Source organism: Sinohyriopsis cumingii, chromosome 13 (assembly GCF_028554795.1).
Source record: "Sinohyriopsis cumingii isolate HCF-2022 chromosome 13, ASM2855479v2, whole genome shotgun sequence".
NCBI classification, from domain to species: Eukaryota; Metazoa; Mollusca; class Bivalvia; order Unionida; family Unionidae; genus Sinohyriopsis; species Sinohyriopsis cumingii.
This window is the reverse complement of record NC_142973.1, coordinates 37755684-37771614: the sequence shown is the minus strand read 5'-3', so window position 1 is coordinate 37771614 and position 15931 is coordinate 37755684.

The following is a 15931-nucleotide window of genomic DNA, read 5'->3' as shown; positions in this document are numbered from 1 at the left end:
CATGCGATGATGTCCGAGGCAGGTAGGCTATTACTCGTCTTCCGCACCTACTCTGGCATTAAAGTCGCCAAAGAAGAATAGTGGTTCATCTTTGGGGCATCCTTTTATCTGTTCGTCCAGTTGCCCATACAAATGAGTCTTTATATTGCCAAAATAAAAGATGGCACTAAATTTAACTGATCATAGTACTGGACGTATGGTTTATGACGGTAAAACTGCGATCTATCTCCACCCCTTGATGGAATCTCCGAACAGTACAGACATATTTAACTAGAATGTGTCATGTGATTAATGTCCAACAGATAGAAAAAGTACTGGCCGTTTGTGTTATATTCTTAAGTGTTATTGTAATATTTAGCTTTTTGGACAAATAATAGTAAGTTTAAAGCCATGCCGACAATTTCGATGATGATGGCCTCCTACCTTCTCTGTTAAATTTTAGCCAATTTTACCCACAATTATGATTTGTCCAATAGTCAGCAAATTTCTAAACATTTCTCCTAAATTTGATTGTAATTTTCTTGCTTATGATAAAACTGTCTAGATAAGGATTTTATTTTCAGAGACAGTGTTAATAAAAGAATGAAAAATATCTATACAGTTTTATTTAATCAGAGGTTAAGCAAAACTATTTTTCAAAGAAATCGAGAGATTATAACTATATGAATCGATTCTGAGTATTTAGTCAAAAAGGTTTGATTTTGAGCCTAATAATAAGAAAGACATTTACAAATTTAAATTTAACAAGAAATTGCAAGAATTGGGGTGAAACAGGGGTCTGATTCATCCGAGGTTACTTGGTTAACATGGTAAAAGTACAAATTAATTAAATCGTCGAAGATAAGATTTTATCGATTATTTTGTCATTCCAGAAGTTAACACGCACAATCCTTCTCCATAGTTCTGTTAGAGAAGCTAATTAATCCCCGTGTGATCCAACCTGAACCGGAAACTAGCGCGCCATTAGATGAACTGTGAAAGAGAGCCACCAAGAAATTTCCAACCTAGACTCATAATTTGCACTAGAATTACACTTTAGGACGAGACTACAGTACTACTGTATATATATAAAATGTAATTCTAGTGCAAATTATGAGTCTAGCTTGGAATTATATATATATATATATATATATATATATATATATATATATATATATATATATATATATATATATATATATATATATATATATATATATATATATATTGTCACAGGATGAATCCGGGTTGGGACTGGATTAGGGAAGACACCAAAAGCAACTGCGTTTACAAGATGTTTGTTTATAAACGCAATTTAAATATAAACAAATCTGACACCATTATAAACAAAAAGATAAGGAAAATTATAAAGTTCCTAACATGGAACTATCAACAACAATTAACTCAACGAGAAAAAAACTCAACATTAATTTAACGAATGGAATTTCAAAACAAACGTGAATTCCATTCACCGATCAACAAAATAAAAGTGATCTACACCCCCAATATAAAGAGTCTTGAATGTATCGTTCAAATAACGATTGTGAAAAGCAGGTAAATTTGAACGTATCGTTCAAACAACGATTTTGAAAAGAATGTAAATTTGAACGTATCGTTCATAAAACGATTTGAAAAGCAGTGTAAATTACGAACCTATCGATCATTCACATAACGATATAGCAATAGGAATGCATGAAATTACGAACCTATCGATCGTTCATATAACGATAGAGCGATAGGAATGAATGAAATTATAAACCTATCGATCGCTCACATAAGAATATAGCAATAGGAATTAATGAAATTATGAACCTATCGATCGTTCATATAACGAACGATAGGAATGAATGAAATTATGAACCTATCGATCGTTCACATAACGATATAGCAATATGAATGAATGAAATTATGAACCTATCGATCGTTCATATAACGATAGGAATGAATGAAATTATGAAATGCAGTTGTGGAAATAACATGGAACACTATAACTATCGTGGCGCCCATTTGACGACCAAGATGTTAACTCTGGTTCCACGCGCTCTAGTCAATGGCCAGAGAAGCACCCACGCATGGTCCGCCCCTCTCAGTCTATCGAAGGATCCCTCAAGAGCTCTCACATCACAGCCCGATGGTTGCGAAGCCCTGGTCCCTCGCATCGAGAAAACCAGTCCACTCTTCCGATCCAACGTCACCAAAACACAGCGTATACGTCACACGAAACCCCACAGAGTTGTGTGACTCCACATCAAACGATGTATAAAGCATGGCAGGCATGTATAAAGCAGCTCTACAGCTAGTGACTCCACATCAAACCATATACAAGGCATGGCATAAGGCAGCTAAAATGATAACTAAACCGTGTAGTACATATGACACGGTTAAGTACTTCTGCATTGATATACGTAGTGCATGCGCGCACATGAATTCGTTACCCATTACATTAATCGTTTAATGCAAACAGCGTATAATTAAATTCAATTTGTCTGTTCAGTTGCAACAAATAGCTAACTCGAACCAGACTAAAGTATTTCTAATATGGCGTTGCATAACCTAGGTATTGACTCTAGAATTTAGAATAAATATGTTTCCTGCTCGTTATCTACTGCATTCAATGAATATGTTTGCAGATATAAGTCTTTTTCAAACATTAATTAAGGTTCTAAAACATCTAAAGTTTGAAAACAATTTTGTCATATAAACGAATAGTAATAAAGAAAATTTCATTACCTCTACAGCTGGAGATTTGCTTCCGTAAAGTTGTAAGCTTCCTGACAAGACTCGGCGTAATGTGCTGGAGGGATCTTTCTTCATGAATATGGGGCCCCGAGTGGCCGAGTGGTCTAAAGCGCTCTCCGTTACGGATCAATGCCATCTCACCTCTGCCTGCGTAGGTTCGAGTCTCGGATTCAGCCAATGTGGGTATGTGAGAAAGCTTGCCAGTAGCTTCTCGTGGGTCGGTGGTTCTTTTCGGGGATTTCCCGGGTTCTTCCTCCACCATTAATACTGGCCGCCATGTATAGCCTGTCGTGTGCTGAAAAATGGCGTTAAAACTCACAACAACAACAACAACAACAACAACATCTTCATGAATAGTAAATCAACCTTTACTTTTCTAAACAACTTCCTGGACTTTCTGGCAGAGCGTGCACGGGCAAATGATGTTTGACATAAGTGTACTGTTGTTTTATTTGTTGCAATAACAATATTCTTTTTTATATTAAATAATTTTAAGACGTCGATTTTCAAAATGATTTCCAAATGTATGCAATACTGGTCAAACGCAAATTGCTTTCATGCATGAGCATTTTTTAAAATGAAAAGCTCCAAAGAAAACAGAAATGGAATCAGCATTGTTAAATTTTTCTGATCATGTCATATTCTTCCAAGCACATCTTAAAGAAACCAAAGTAAAAGCAGGAAGATGAAATTAATTCGTTTAAAAGCTGAAAAATACCCCAAACAAAATGTCAAAATGATCATGTCGAATTGCTCCAGACACAATCTAGCAAGACCTATCCTTGATCATTTTAGATGTCTTTGGGAACCAGCAAGTGCTACTGGGTAATTTACATTTTCTCTTCATTCTTGGTCGCATTGTGTAAACTTTGGGTCTAAAGCGTTACATGAAGGCTTAATAGCTAGCTAAAGGTGTCAAGCAGTACATCACTTTTAAACCCTACCAGCGACCAAGGCGATCAAACGTGAAATCTATACCTATATGAAACGTTCCTGTGCACATGTATGTCGCCTTCACAGAGGACTTTGCTGCTATAAGAAGCGACTCTAGCCTGGTAATTTAACAGTTCTGAAACAGTATATATTCACACGAACCAACTTGTATCGGTATAAAACAATAGTATGATAAAAATCGATCTAGTACCGTAAGGCTAGATATTATTATTATTATTATTATTATTATTAAACTTCAATTGATATTTAATGGTGCAGCAGACATGTAATCAAATATTGTCCTCGAGATTGGGTCCGATATTTGACGACGGTTTTGTTCTGTTATCTCAAGGTACCGAGATACGGAACAAAAGTTTGAGATTTTCGCCATTCGTGTTGCCATACAATTCGTGGTCCGATAAGGATTTTGCACAAACTATGGTCAGGTGATGTCGCTGACGAGGAAGTTTTAACTACCTAACAATACATTGTCGACTTGCGCGAAAGATGGCACACGATGACCTCGCGAAATAAATACTCAGAATATTACAATCGCAGAACGCGAAATAAGTAATTTGCGATAAAAGATCTAGTGTTGTTGTTTATCTCAACTAGAAAGAAAAAGATATTGGCCCATAGGAGAGGGGCCATATGCAGGTTTAGGGAGAAACAGAGTACAGAATAGACATGAGCGTGGGATAGTTTTAAAATATTTCATGCAAATATGCACTAAAGAAAAAGGGACATTGAACGTAGTTTGTACTGCGGTCATCAAAGATGAGTCGAATGACAAACTAGAAGATCCCAGTTTAGAAACGTCCCCGCCCATGCCCCTGTAGCAAACTTGCTTCTAATCCCGTATGGGAGGCATCAGTTCTCAAATTGAATGATTCATTCAACTCTGGTAACTTTAGGATTGGTGTACTGATGTGCTTTCCCTTAAGAATGCTAAAGGCCCGCTACTGCTATGAACCCCAAGCCACTTGACTGGATAGCCCTTTCCTTGTCTTCTCCGTTAACAGACTATCTATAGCGGCGAAATTCGTAACGAATTTCATGTAAAAATCATTGTACCCTAAGAAACTTGTTTCATAGTTCCTGGTCTAGAGTTGTATATGATCGCTTCCGCTTTTACCAACCTAGCATATGATAGTTTAGGGATTTTCCTAGCCGTCTCTTACGCAAATAGAAAACAGCCGCATCTGGAGTAAAACTATCCCCTTATCGAAAAGATTTTTTCACTGGTGCGGGGAATACGAACATTTCGCATTTCTCGAAGGGAATTTGTCCTTGACAAGAAATACTAAGCCCTCATGTATTAGATTAAGTCGTCAAGCCAAAATTGATGCGTTCCGCCCTGATTTATAGTCGTATCGCTTCCGTATCTTGGGGTCAGAGTTGGGAAATGTAGGGGCCAATTACAGGAGCTGAGTGTGATTTGCAGAGCTTTTCACCATCGTGTCCCAGTATTGTAAACAGTACCTTCAGTCTGTGTTTTTGTTCACTTTCAGTGATTGTCTAAAGCCTTTATATTATTTCAAGGACGGGGTAATGTCACGGAATTGTATGTACGAAATTACCTGTGTATTACATATGAACAGAAATGTACCGGTAGACGAGTTTCGTTGCCACGTACAGCATTACCCTGTGCTGTATACTTTTAAGCTTTAAAATTTCGAAATACTGATCCACCACGACAATTACAATAAGTATAGTTCAAAATTTAAATATCGTTACAAGTGTCAAGAAGCTTAGGCTTTACGAGAGTAATCTTCAGCTGTAGAGGTATAAAACAATGTAATAAAATATTATTTCATGATATCTTTTCTGTATGACAGAAGTGTTTTATATATTAATTGTTTCAGAATGTACTATAAATTTTATAAAATGTCATGTTTATGTAACATAACGCCATGCTATTGAATATAATAGAATCCGTTTCAGGTTAGACATTATATAGCTGAACAGACAAGGTGAATTCAAATACTTGTGGATGAAAAATGATCGAGTTTTTATAATTCATTGCGATTATCATTGTTGTAGACAGATTCATACATGAACGTGGCTATTATAATAATAATCCCATACAGTCATTCTTATGAATGAATTCAATGTGTAACGAAGTCAGTTCATGTTAACGCATGCGTGATATATATACATGTGTTCGTACTCAAACGTGCCTCGTGTAGTACACGAGTCAGTCATTGTAATTTACCTGTAATGGGGGATAATCGAACTCTGCTGGTTTGTGTAACCCGTATACTACAGTCAGTGGTGACAATGGTTCAAAATACAACATTGGTTAACTCAGTGTGAGGTGTCAAAGGTTCTGAATGAACGGGTCTTTGCAAGATATGGAGGTTGCTGGGGGATCCTTAAGAAGGCTGGGTGGAGCGGACATCGTTCCTTAGACATTTGTCGGGAGCTGTGGATCGTAAATATCTTGTCTTTTATCGCCTGGATGCCACGAGATAAATTGATATACATGTTGACGTACCATCATACTTATTTATGAAATATGCATTTTTGTTGACAATTCTATATATTGATCAGATCCGTTGATTTATGTCAGCGGATATAACCAGTGTATGGAATTGGATTAATCATCATAACAATTGAAAAACGATATAATTTGTGATTTCTTAATCGAAAATTCATGTTTTGATTTATCCATGGAGGAATGATAATAGTTTGAACTATGTTTGCATGAGTTAGGTTGGGTTTTCCCTTGTGAAAGTTTATCTTATGAAATGTGTTAGTAGGTGTGTGAACTAGTATGCCAGTGATTCATTCATTATTATTTTGCATTTATAAATAAACATCATCTTCACCTACTTGTATTATGTTTCTTTGCTAAACTCCAATCCAACCGGGTTTCATCCTGTAACACAGGTAAAGCTTCACGAATAAGTTTTACAGTGTTAGCAAGAAAAGCCGATTGTTTTTGTTAGATCAAAGAATATGTCTAAATAAATATGGCATACTTGTTTCCTAACTTCGTATCAGCGTCAAGTACGACAACGTAGTTAAGCTGCAAGGTCAGAGAAATATGAATTCAAATCAGGGTACACAATGACATCAAAATCAGAGTACACAGTGATATCGAATCAGGTTACACAGTGACATCACAGTGGTATTACTTCATATTACATAACATGTCACACTGCGGTACACTTAGCAGGCTGTTACTTTATATCTAGAAATTGAATTGCTTCCGGATCTGCGGGTCTTTCGTTTAGATCTATGAACTCTAATGGGGCTCAGTACAATAGTGAAATAAATGTGATTCCGTGACAACAACAAAATTTGACATAAGAAACTAGCCGTGATCACTCTCCCAATTCACGGTAAGAAACTTTTTTAAATCCTGTATCTCAGGGCAGCCAGATACACCGAAAACTTTGAAGATAACTGTCGCCATTGCTTGACAAACCAAAACTATGATGATGACACAGAAGCTGCAAAGCAGAAAGGAGTCAAGCCAAAGTCATTCGTATTAAGTAATAGTTCATTCAAAAAGAAACAATAAGTTATAAAATACAACTTATTTTCTCTGACCAACTTGTCGGCCATAAAATTCAAAGTATAAATTATGCAATATAATTTGTACATTGTGATTGAAAATCAACAGCGTTATGAAGTAAAAGGTAACAGTAACACAGTCTTAATCCTTTTAATCCAGTACTACAACTGGTTCGAGCCAGGTTAGCCCCTCGTGTTCCACAATAAAACATAAGCAAATATAATTCAAAATACAATAACAGAACTCTATGACTCATTTGAGATATGATAATTGGTGAAAAAGAAAGATCATTAATGAAATACCATTTATTTCTAACCAATGGAAATATAAATAATATCTTTTTACTGCAGCCCATTGTTGAAAAGCAGCCCTGCTTAAATTATATCTAAACAAACATTATTTAATTTGACGTTATTTCCTGTATAGCAATGCTATCTTGATTAAATAACATCTAATCACCCTCGAGTGGGACTTTTTAGCCCCTTGGCATAACTGTTCCAGCTGTGACTCATTATGTCACGCGAGAATGAATCACGACAAATTCTGTAAGAAATATATATTGTTAGGAACTTAGACTAGACAGAAAATTTATGTGTATGGTATTTCAAAATTTCCTATACACGAATCAGTGCACGTCTTTCAGAGTTACAACATATCATAATTGCCAATAATAGTCCACGAAATTAATTTAAAATTTCTATCTTTGTACATTTACGGTAATGAAATTGTCATTTGCAATATCAGGGAACAACGTAGCACACTGAAGAAGTTCAATGAAAGCATACTGATCTATTAATGTTTCTTTACTGAAAACTGTTAAGGAAGTTGTAATAAATGGTTTACAAATAATTAACTTTTCGAGGGTAATGATCTTAATCCATTCTATTTTGATGTGTAATGTTTACACTTCTGAAAAGAAAAGCTTGATTCATGGCAAGTTCTAAAATTTTGCCTACTTACAGGTAAATGCCTACAAGCGGTTGCATTGGTGATATTATATATATGTAAGTAGCTTATACACGTGAATCAAATGAGATAAATACGTTTAATTAATACAGTTCGTCATGAGATGATATTATTAGAGAAGCAAATGAATGGATAATTACTTTGACCTTTAATATTATGCATCGTCTTTACTACATTTAGTAGACTTTGTAGCCTAATTAAATGTTTGAGACATAAAAGGAATGTTTGTCATTGAATTTAATAAGGACATTCATTAAATTCACTGAGGACATTCATTGAATTCATTGAGGATATTCACTGAATTCATTGAGGACATTAATTGAATTCATTGAGGACATTAATTGAATTCATTGAGGACATTCATTGAATTCATTGAGCATATTCATTGAATTCATTGAGGACATTCATTGAATTCGTTGAGGACATTAATTGAATTCATAGAGGACATTCATTGAATTTAAGAAGGACATTCATTGAATTCATTAAGCATATTCATTGAATTCATTGAGGACATTAATTGAATTCATTGAGGACATTCATTGAATTTAATAAGGACATTCATTGAATTCATTGAGCATATTCATTGAGTTCAATGAGGACATTCATTGAATTCATTGAGGACATTCAAAGATTGAAGAAACGTTGAATCATCTCACTCTATATTTTGAAATATGAATTTCAGTATATCAGTTATAGAGAGATTTGGCAAATATTAAAATGTTCAGTTGTGAAATACAAACACAGCTAAAAAAATCTGAATATTGATTTGAGTCGAATATAAACTAGTACGTGTATGAAATATCACGTTTTTTATATCTTACTAAACTGGCGAATAATTCCCATGCCATTATCATTACTGTCTGGCTCTCTTGTACGTTATTATTTTGGACAACTATGTCAGACCATACTTTTGCACAATCCAAACTTGAAAATAAACAATCATTATTTACAGATACCGACATTGCAACCTTAATACAAAGTCAACAGATCTGCATGCGCATTCCTCAAATATTTTCGAGCCAGCCAAGATATTTATGTCGCATCTTCCATTTCCTGTAATTTCGTTAGTTCTTTTTATATCTCTTTCAGGACTTCATGTTCTTTCAAGTTCTATAAGGATCATAACATGTGAAAAAAATTAGTCATCCTCCTCAGTCCTCTGGTTTGGTATTTATAGTATCTAATTTCTTCCTCTGTATTTGTAATTCATTAGCTAATAGTTTGTATGCTTCCTCTGACATTTAGGTCTAAACAAAGCAAGTAAAAATCAGGCCTTCAATTTGCATTAACAGGCACCTTGGTTGCCTTAAACAAGCAGAACAGGCATGCTACCTTTAACAGGCGTCTATGTTTTTCCTAAAACATTCATCTAAGTGCCTTAAACACGCATCTAGGTTGCTTTTATATGTAGAAATAGGCAAAAACAGCACTAAGTTTGCCTTAAAGCAGGCAAACAACACCCATCAATGTTGCAACTAGCATGCAATGATGTTGCCGCTAATATGCATTTAGGTTGCCTGTAAATGCAACCTATATTCCTATTCGGTTTGATTAAGGCATACTAGATTCCTCTTAAAGGTATCGTAGATGCATATTGCCTAACTACCTAGATTTTGCCTTCTTAAATAGAAATGATTGCAAAGGATCGTCCACATTATGAATATAAAGCTAGAAATAATTGTAACTTGCGCAAGTCCATAAAATGCAAACATGTAAAGTAAAAGATCGTATTGATTCTAAAATGGTACTTCGCAAGCTAGTTCTACTTTGCCTGCCATAGAACTGAAATGTTTATTGCTACGCAGCAGGGTTCTAATGTAAGCCTGAAAATTATTATATATAACTTCCTAGTGTATTAGATTGTGCGACCAACAGTTAGCGCACAAACTTTCCATCCGATTCTCAGGTAAATGACGATGATAGCATACTGCATTAGACAGTCTTTGCCCTAACGCACTAATTATCTGTCCTAAATTCGAGCTTTTCAAAGCTATCGAATATTCTACATGAACAAAACATTAAAGTTTTATTTTTCTGGCCGAAACGATACCAGAAAGGGAAATTTACGGATTTGTCGTCACCCACAAACACTTTAAACAAATTTTACAGTTAACAATTCCCACCATGGCGTACAATTTGCAACTATTTTAATATGGTCCCGACCTGATGGGTCTATGGAAATGGAACAGGCGAAAATTAAAACAGGGAGGGGTCTCTATTTTTTTTTAAAAAAATAAAAATAAAAAGGGGTAGGCAATTAAAGTCAAGGTCTTTTCGAGATATTGGAGTGGCCTTGAAAAGGGCCTTTGGTTTTCTTCTTCTTCTGCTTCTATTTCCTCCACTTCTTCCACCAAGTTCTCACTTTTTCCATTATTCCTTTCTTCTTCCTCTTTTCAGTCTCTGTCATCCAGTCAGGATGACCCATCGCTCTAAATTTCTGTTGGATCTTCATCCAGTTGTTATTCAATCTTTCAAACTCTAATTTCTTCTTCTTATTCTCTTCTTCCTTTCTCTCTTTGCTCCATTTTTCTTTTATCTTCATCACTTCTACTTTCATTACCTCTCTAATTAGTTCTTCTGCTTTTATCAACTGGTTAAAACCCCACTTTACGTACCACCAGTCAGTCCAATAAAAGTTATTTTCTAGGAAGCTCCTGACTTCTATGACATGATCCAAGGCTTCCTTTAAACTACCTACTCTCACGTAAGGTAGTTTAATTAATCCTCTGATTCTTTCTACTTCTTCCTCAATCATTCCCCCTATTAGATCTTTTGCTACTCCAAGACTCTTCACATTGTTCAGGCTACCTTCAAATCTTCCTTCCTTATTCAATCTTTCTACTACATAAGTCCGATCCATAATCCAAAAATAGCTATGTCTCAAATCGTTAAATAATTTTGTCACCTCCATCTTCTTTGTTTTTTCCGTGGAATGGTGTGAACGACGAATACTGTGGGTTCTTATATAAAAAGCGCGGACGTGAAGGAAAACATCCCCCTAAACCCAAAACTTATATTACCTAGATCATCACTTAAAACGCGCGGACGTGAAGGAAAACATCCCCTACTTTTCTCTTCTCATATTATCTACTATTCACATACGCGAAGCAGCAATAAACAAACCCAAAATCTACCATCCACACACGCAAAGCATTAAAATCAAATCCCAATAATCTACTATCCACACTAACCTATGCTAGCGCTTATAAACACATACACTCACACTAGTAAAAATAAGAGTCAGTGTTTATATTCACACTACTCAACATACACACATTGGCAAATGGATTACTATATCTTTTCTAGACTATTGGGTAGCCCTGAAAAGGGCTGTTTGTTTTGAACTCCAGGGCACCTGGTTAATGGTTGCACCTCCCCGGCCTGGCACCACAAACGCATCTCCTACTCCAATCTCCTTTCACTCTTTTTGCTGGGAGTGCAGAGGCGGAATGAGTGGCTTCAGAATCCCAATCTTCTGTCTCTGGGATTCTGAAATTTCCTTGTTGTGTCTGTGGTACAGTCATTCCTCTCTCCTTTTCCTCCTCTTCTTATTTTTCTTCTCTCCTCCTCTTTCATCCTTCCTTCTTCCACTATAGCCTCTGCGGCCAGCTCATTCAGTATGAGCCTGGCATATTCCAGGTGCACATGAAGTTCTAACAGTTTCGCTAGCCTTCTGCTCATTCTCTAGTGTTGATCAATCAACAAGGGTAGCTAGACTGCCCAGCGATTTTCAATTTATAGCTAAAGCGCGGACGTGAAGGAAAACATCCCCTAAGAATCAAAACGTATATTACCTAGATCATCACTTAAAACGCGCGGACGTGAAGGAAAACATCCCCTAAGACAAAACTTATATTACCTAGATCATGACCAAACAACTCGCGGACCTAAAAGAAACACTCACTCACTTTTTACTACCCATTACTATTTTAAAAAGTTTCATTAATCACTTCAATATACTATCCACATACGTAAAGCAATCAAATCAAACCCCAAATCTACTATTCCCACACGTCAAACATCAAAAAAAACATTATCATTATCTACTATCCACACAAACTTACTTTATCTCTTACAATCACAAACACATACACTCACAGCACAAAAGAGTAAGTGTTTATATTCACACTACTCTACATACACACATTGGCAAATCGATTGTTATTTCTTTTCTAGAGATTGGGGTAGCCCTGAAAAGGGCTGAGGGCTTTTTGTGTGCGAAGTTGAAGCTAGGGCGATCTTTTATATTCTAAGAATACGACGATCTCTGACGATAGGCTTTCTGACGATAGGTCTGCTTGTTCGGAAAGAGAAGAAGAACTCTTTGGTGTCGATACGACAGTCGACAAAGCCTCTGTCAGGTTCAGGTTGCTGCTGCTGCTGTTGTTGTTGCTGTTGCTGCTTTCTCTTCTGTTTCTGAAGTCTGTACTTCTCTGTCCATTTTTCTTTCTCCCTGTTAATTTCTTCTCTGAAGAGCTCTTCTATCAGGTCTTCAGTGACTTTTAAGATTCTCACATTCTCTATCTCTTCAGGCTTCGGTATCAGACTGTGTCTGACCCTATGCAAATTCACGTAGGCCTCGTTTAGCTTAGCTAGTCTGGAGCACATCTTCGTAGGAGGATGAGTCGACAATGGATGGTTAGACTGGAGACTATCCCGGTTTTTAAAGTCAAAGCGCGGACGTGAAGGAAAACATCCCTACACGGTTTTCGAGTCGGACCGTTCAATGAGTGTCATGAGAGGGATAGAGAGAAGTCAAAGAGCATGAATCAAGATTCCTAGAGCCAAACAAACCACAAAGGCATTTTTTCAAAACACAACATTTTTTATTCAAAATCACTTAACACTAACAAACAACTCTAACATTTTTAACAATAATCAAACAATATAACATCAAACATTTTTTTTCAAATCACAAACATTTTTTCAACGAACACTTTATTTTGGACAGGGTTGACAACGTTGTGAATGAAATTGTGATTTCCACTGTTGGAAGTCATTAGGCCATTGATGGACACTACGTTTCCTAGCTTGAGACAAAAGATAAGCATAATGGTCACAAAACCATTTATCTACTTTCACATCGTTTCTAGAAGAACGAGGATCAAAATGAGTCACTAAATGTTCTAAAGAATAGCCCAGACTGCGATGATGCAGAAAATACACACAATATTGTCCACACACCAAGGAATATGTGCCTTGTAATTTCACATTATTGAATCGGGTGGTCTGAGCATTTCTTCTTATAAAGTCAATGATATCGTCTTCCAAAGGGGGTAATCCATACGAATCGAAATATTCCACACATCCTTCTTGAGTAAAGTAGACGGCTACCCAGTGGGTTCCTGGGAGATGACTGTCGTCTGTGTTGATCACATAAGCTTGATGGTCTTGAGGTTTGCGATGAGGGAGTTTATCTTTAGCACAGACGACAAGATTCCAAGAAGCCGTGTACGAGCTGTGGTTCAAAAGGTAATAAAGTTCCCAGATATCCATGTTTTTTCTTCTTCACAGGTAATAATAAGTGATCAATTCGATCCTGACTTTTTGCTTGAAAATGTCTGACAAATAACCGTTTCTTCGATTCGTCTCCCCACTCCGATTCAGGAGAGCTTCGATACGATGGATCTCTTGAGTGGTTAATGGTGGACAAGAATGTTCACGCAAGTCTTTATACCACTGATGCAACATGACTTCGTCCGAGATGAGATTCCAAACTTCGTCCAGATACTCGTCCAATTTTTCTTCTTGACTCAGCATCAGGCATTTATCGTGTTGAATTTGACTGGGATGATCGTTTTGACATCCATAGCAATCTTTCTTGATCAATTCCGTAATTTTTTCGACTAAGTGTTTGGCAAACAGGAGACTAAATGGGCTTCTTGTTCTGGCCATCTTGACTTCATCATGATAGCTTTTTCGTCTTTGTCTTGGGATTCTTCTTCTTCCACAGTCTCCTCACATTCCATCTCCAAAGTTTCTCCACTAGGTAAAGAGGGATAACAGTCTTCCATGGCTTCTAATAATCTAGAATGACTTCTCTCAAATGTTGATTTCTATCGTATTGTCAAATTCTGCATACAGGAGGACGTTCACCGTCTCACTTAGAGCTTCTGCAAACTGAAGTTCCACACGAATCTGGCCGGATTTTATAGGGTGGAAATGTCCCTCGTCGCTACCTTGGTCTGGAGTGAAATCAAACGCCCACAAAGCATAGCTCCTGCATAATCTTCGTATGTAATGCCGTGACTGGTGTTGGTTCCTAAATGTCCCGTGGCCTCGTACAGGGACAAGTACGACCTCAAGTAATTCTTCTTCTCAAAGTCAGGTTCGAAAGGTCGGGTACACAAGGTCTTGCCATCGCGACTGACTTCAATCTTGGACACTTTGTAATGTTTAAACTCAAAAGGATTTTGATCGTGGACTCCGTTGAAGGCTCTATTCTCGACCATACCAAGGATTAAACGTTTGGGTAACTGCCCTTGGAACAGATGATCTTCGATCATGGGTCGCTGTCCAGCAGGAATGGTGAAGGTTTTCACTTCCACGCGTCGTATGGGATACTTGGCGGTCGTTCTGCTCAACGTGTGACTAATGTCGTTTCCCACTTTAGGCAACACTTCCACACGTCGTATGTAGAGTCTGGCTTCTTGGATGATGGTTTTGTAATTGTCACTATCAGCCACTAAATGGAAAGTGGCGCTGCTACGATTCAGTCTCAGGCGAACATTCACCCCGTTCAGAAAATACTTTTCTTGCAACCACATGTCCAAATGCAAACGATCCATCAGTTCTAAACTCTGTCCATTTTTGATTTTGTCTCTTCGTTCTACAAATCCCTCATTGTGGTCATTTTTTGTATCAATTTCCAATTTGTCAACCTCGCCTGCATCGTCAGCTTCCCATACCACACAAGCATTGAGATGAGTGTTCTTGGCGTCTATTCCGTACGTCAAGAGATTTTCCAGGTACGCTCGATAAGGGTAAGTATCCATGCTGCTACTGACCAGTTTGTTATTCAAGTACAAGTCCACTCCGCTAAACAAGGAATGCATGAAATTGTTGACGGGAGCTACTTGCTCGTCATTTATAACACCTCCTGCTTTATCAAGAACTTTGACTTTCAGGTACAAGTAACTGCTGTTCAAATCGATGTAATCTTCGGCCTGTCCTTTGATTTCAAACTCAATGGGAGCGGAATCCGTTAAAGAGGAGACGGTGAAATTCAGCCCATTGGGATTCTTGCATGGTCATCATAGTGGGTGGCATGGCAAACAGATCCAGTTCCGACTTGGAACAGGCGCAAGACTCTCGGTGCATCATTTTTTCTCTTTCTCAATAATCGAAAACGTCTAAGTCTCGATCGGTTTTTCTTTTCTTTGTCTTTCTAGCTTTAGACGTGTGAAGTCTGGTGAAAGGTTGTTTTTTTCGTCGTCTTTTTCTGCCTTGTCCTTGCTGTGGAATGCCTGACTCGGTAGCATGCAGGGCATTTATAGGCGTCTCTCGTCGGCCTAAAAGGTCTTTACCCGTTTGCAGCAAGACATTTTTGCCTGCCCTCAAGAAGGCTTGTTTTAGGTTTTGTTTGTCGATGATGACATTTTGGAGAAATTCTGCCTTGTGTCAATGCCGCATCTTTCAAGGCGTGCAATCCGCGTGTAACCATCGGTTTCAACACGGGGGCCACCGAACGAAAGGCTGATTTTAACATATCTCCTAAACCGTGTCCTCGCTGTCGAGCAACGCCTCGGTACACTGGATACATGACTTACGAGTCGTTAGAGAACCGTTTTC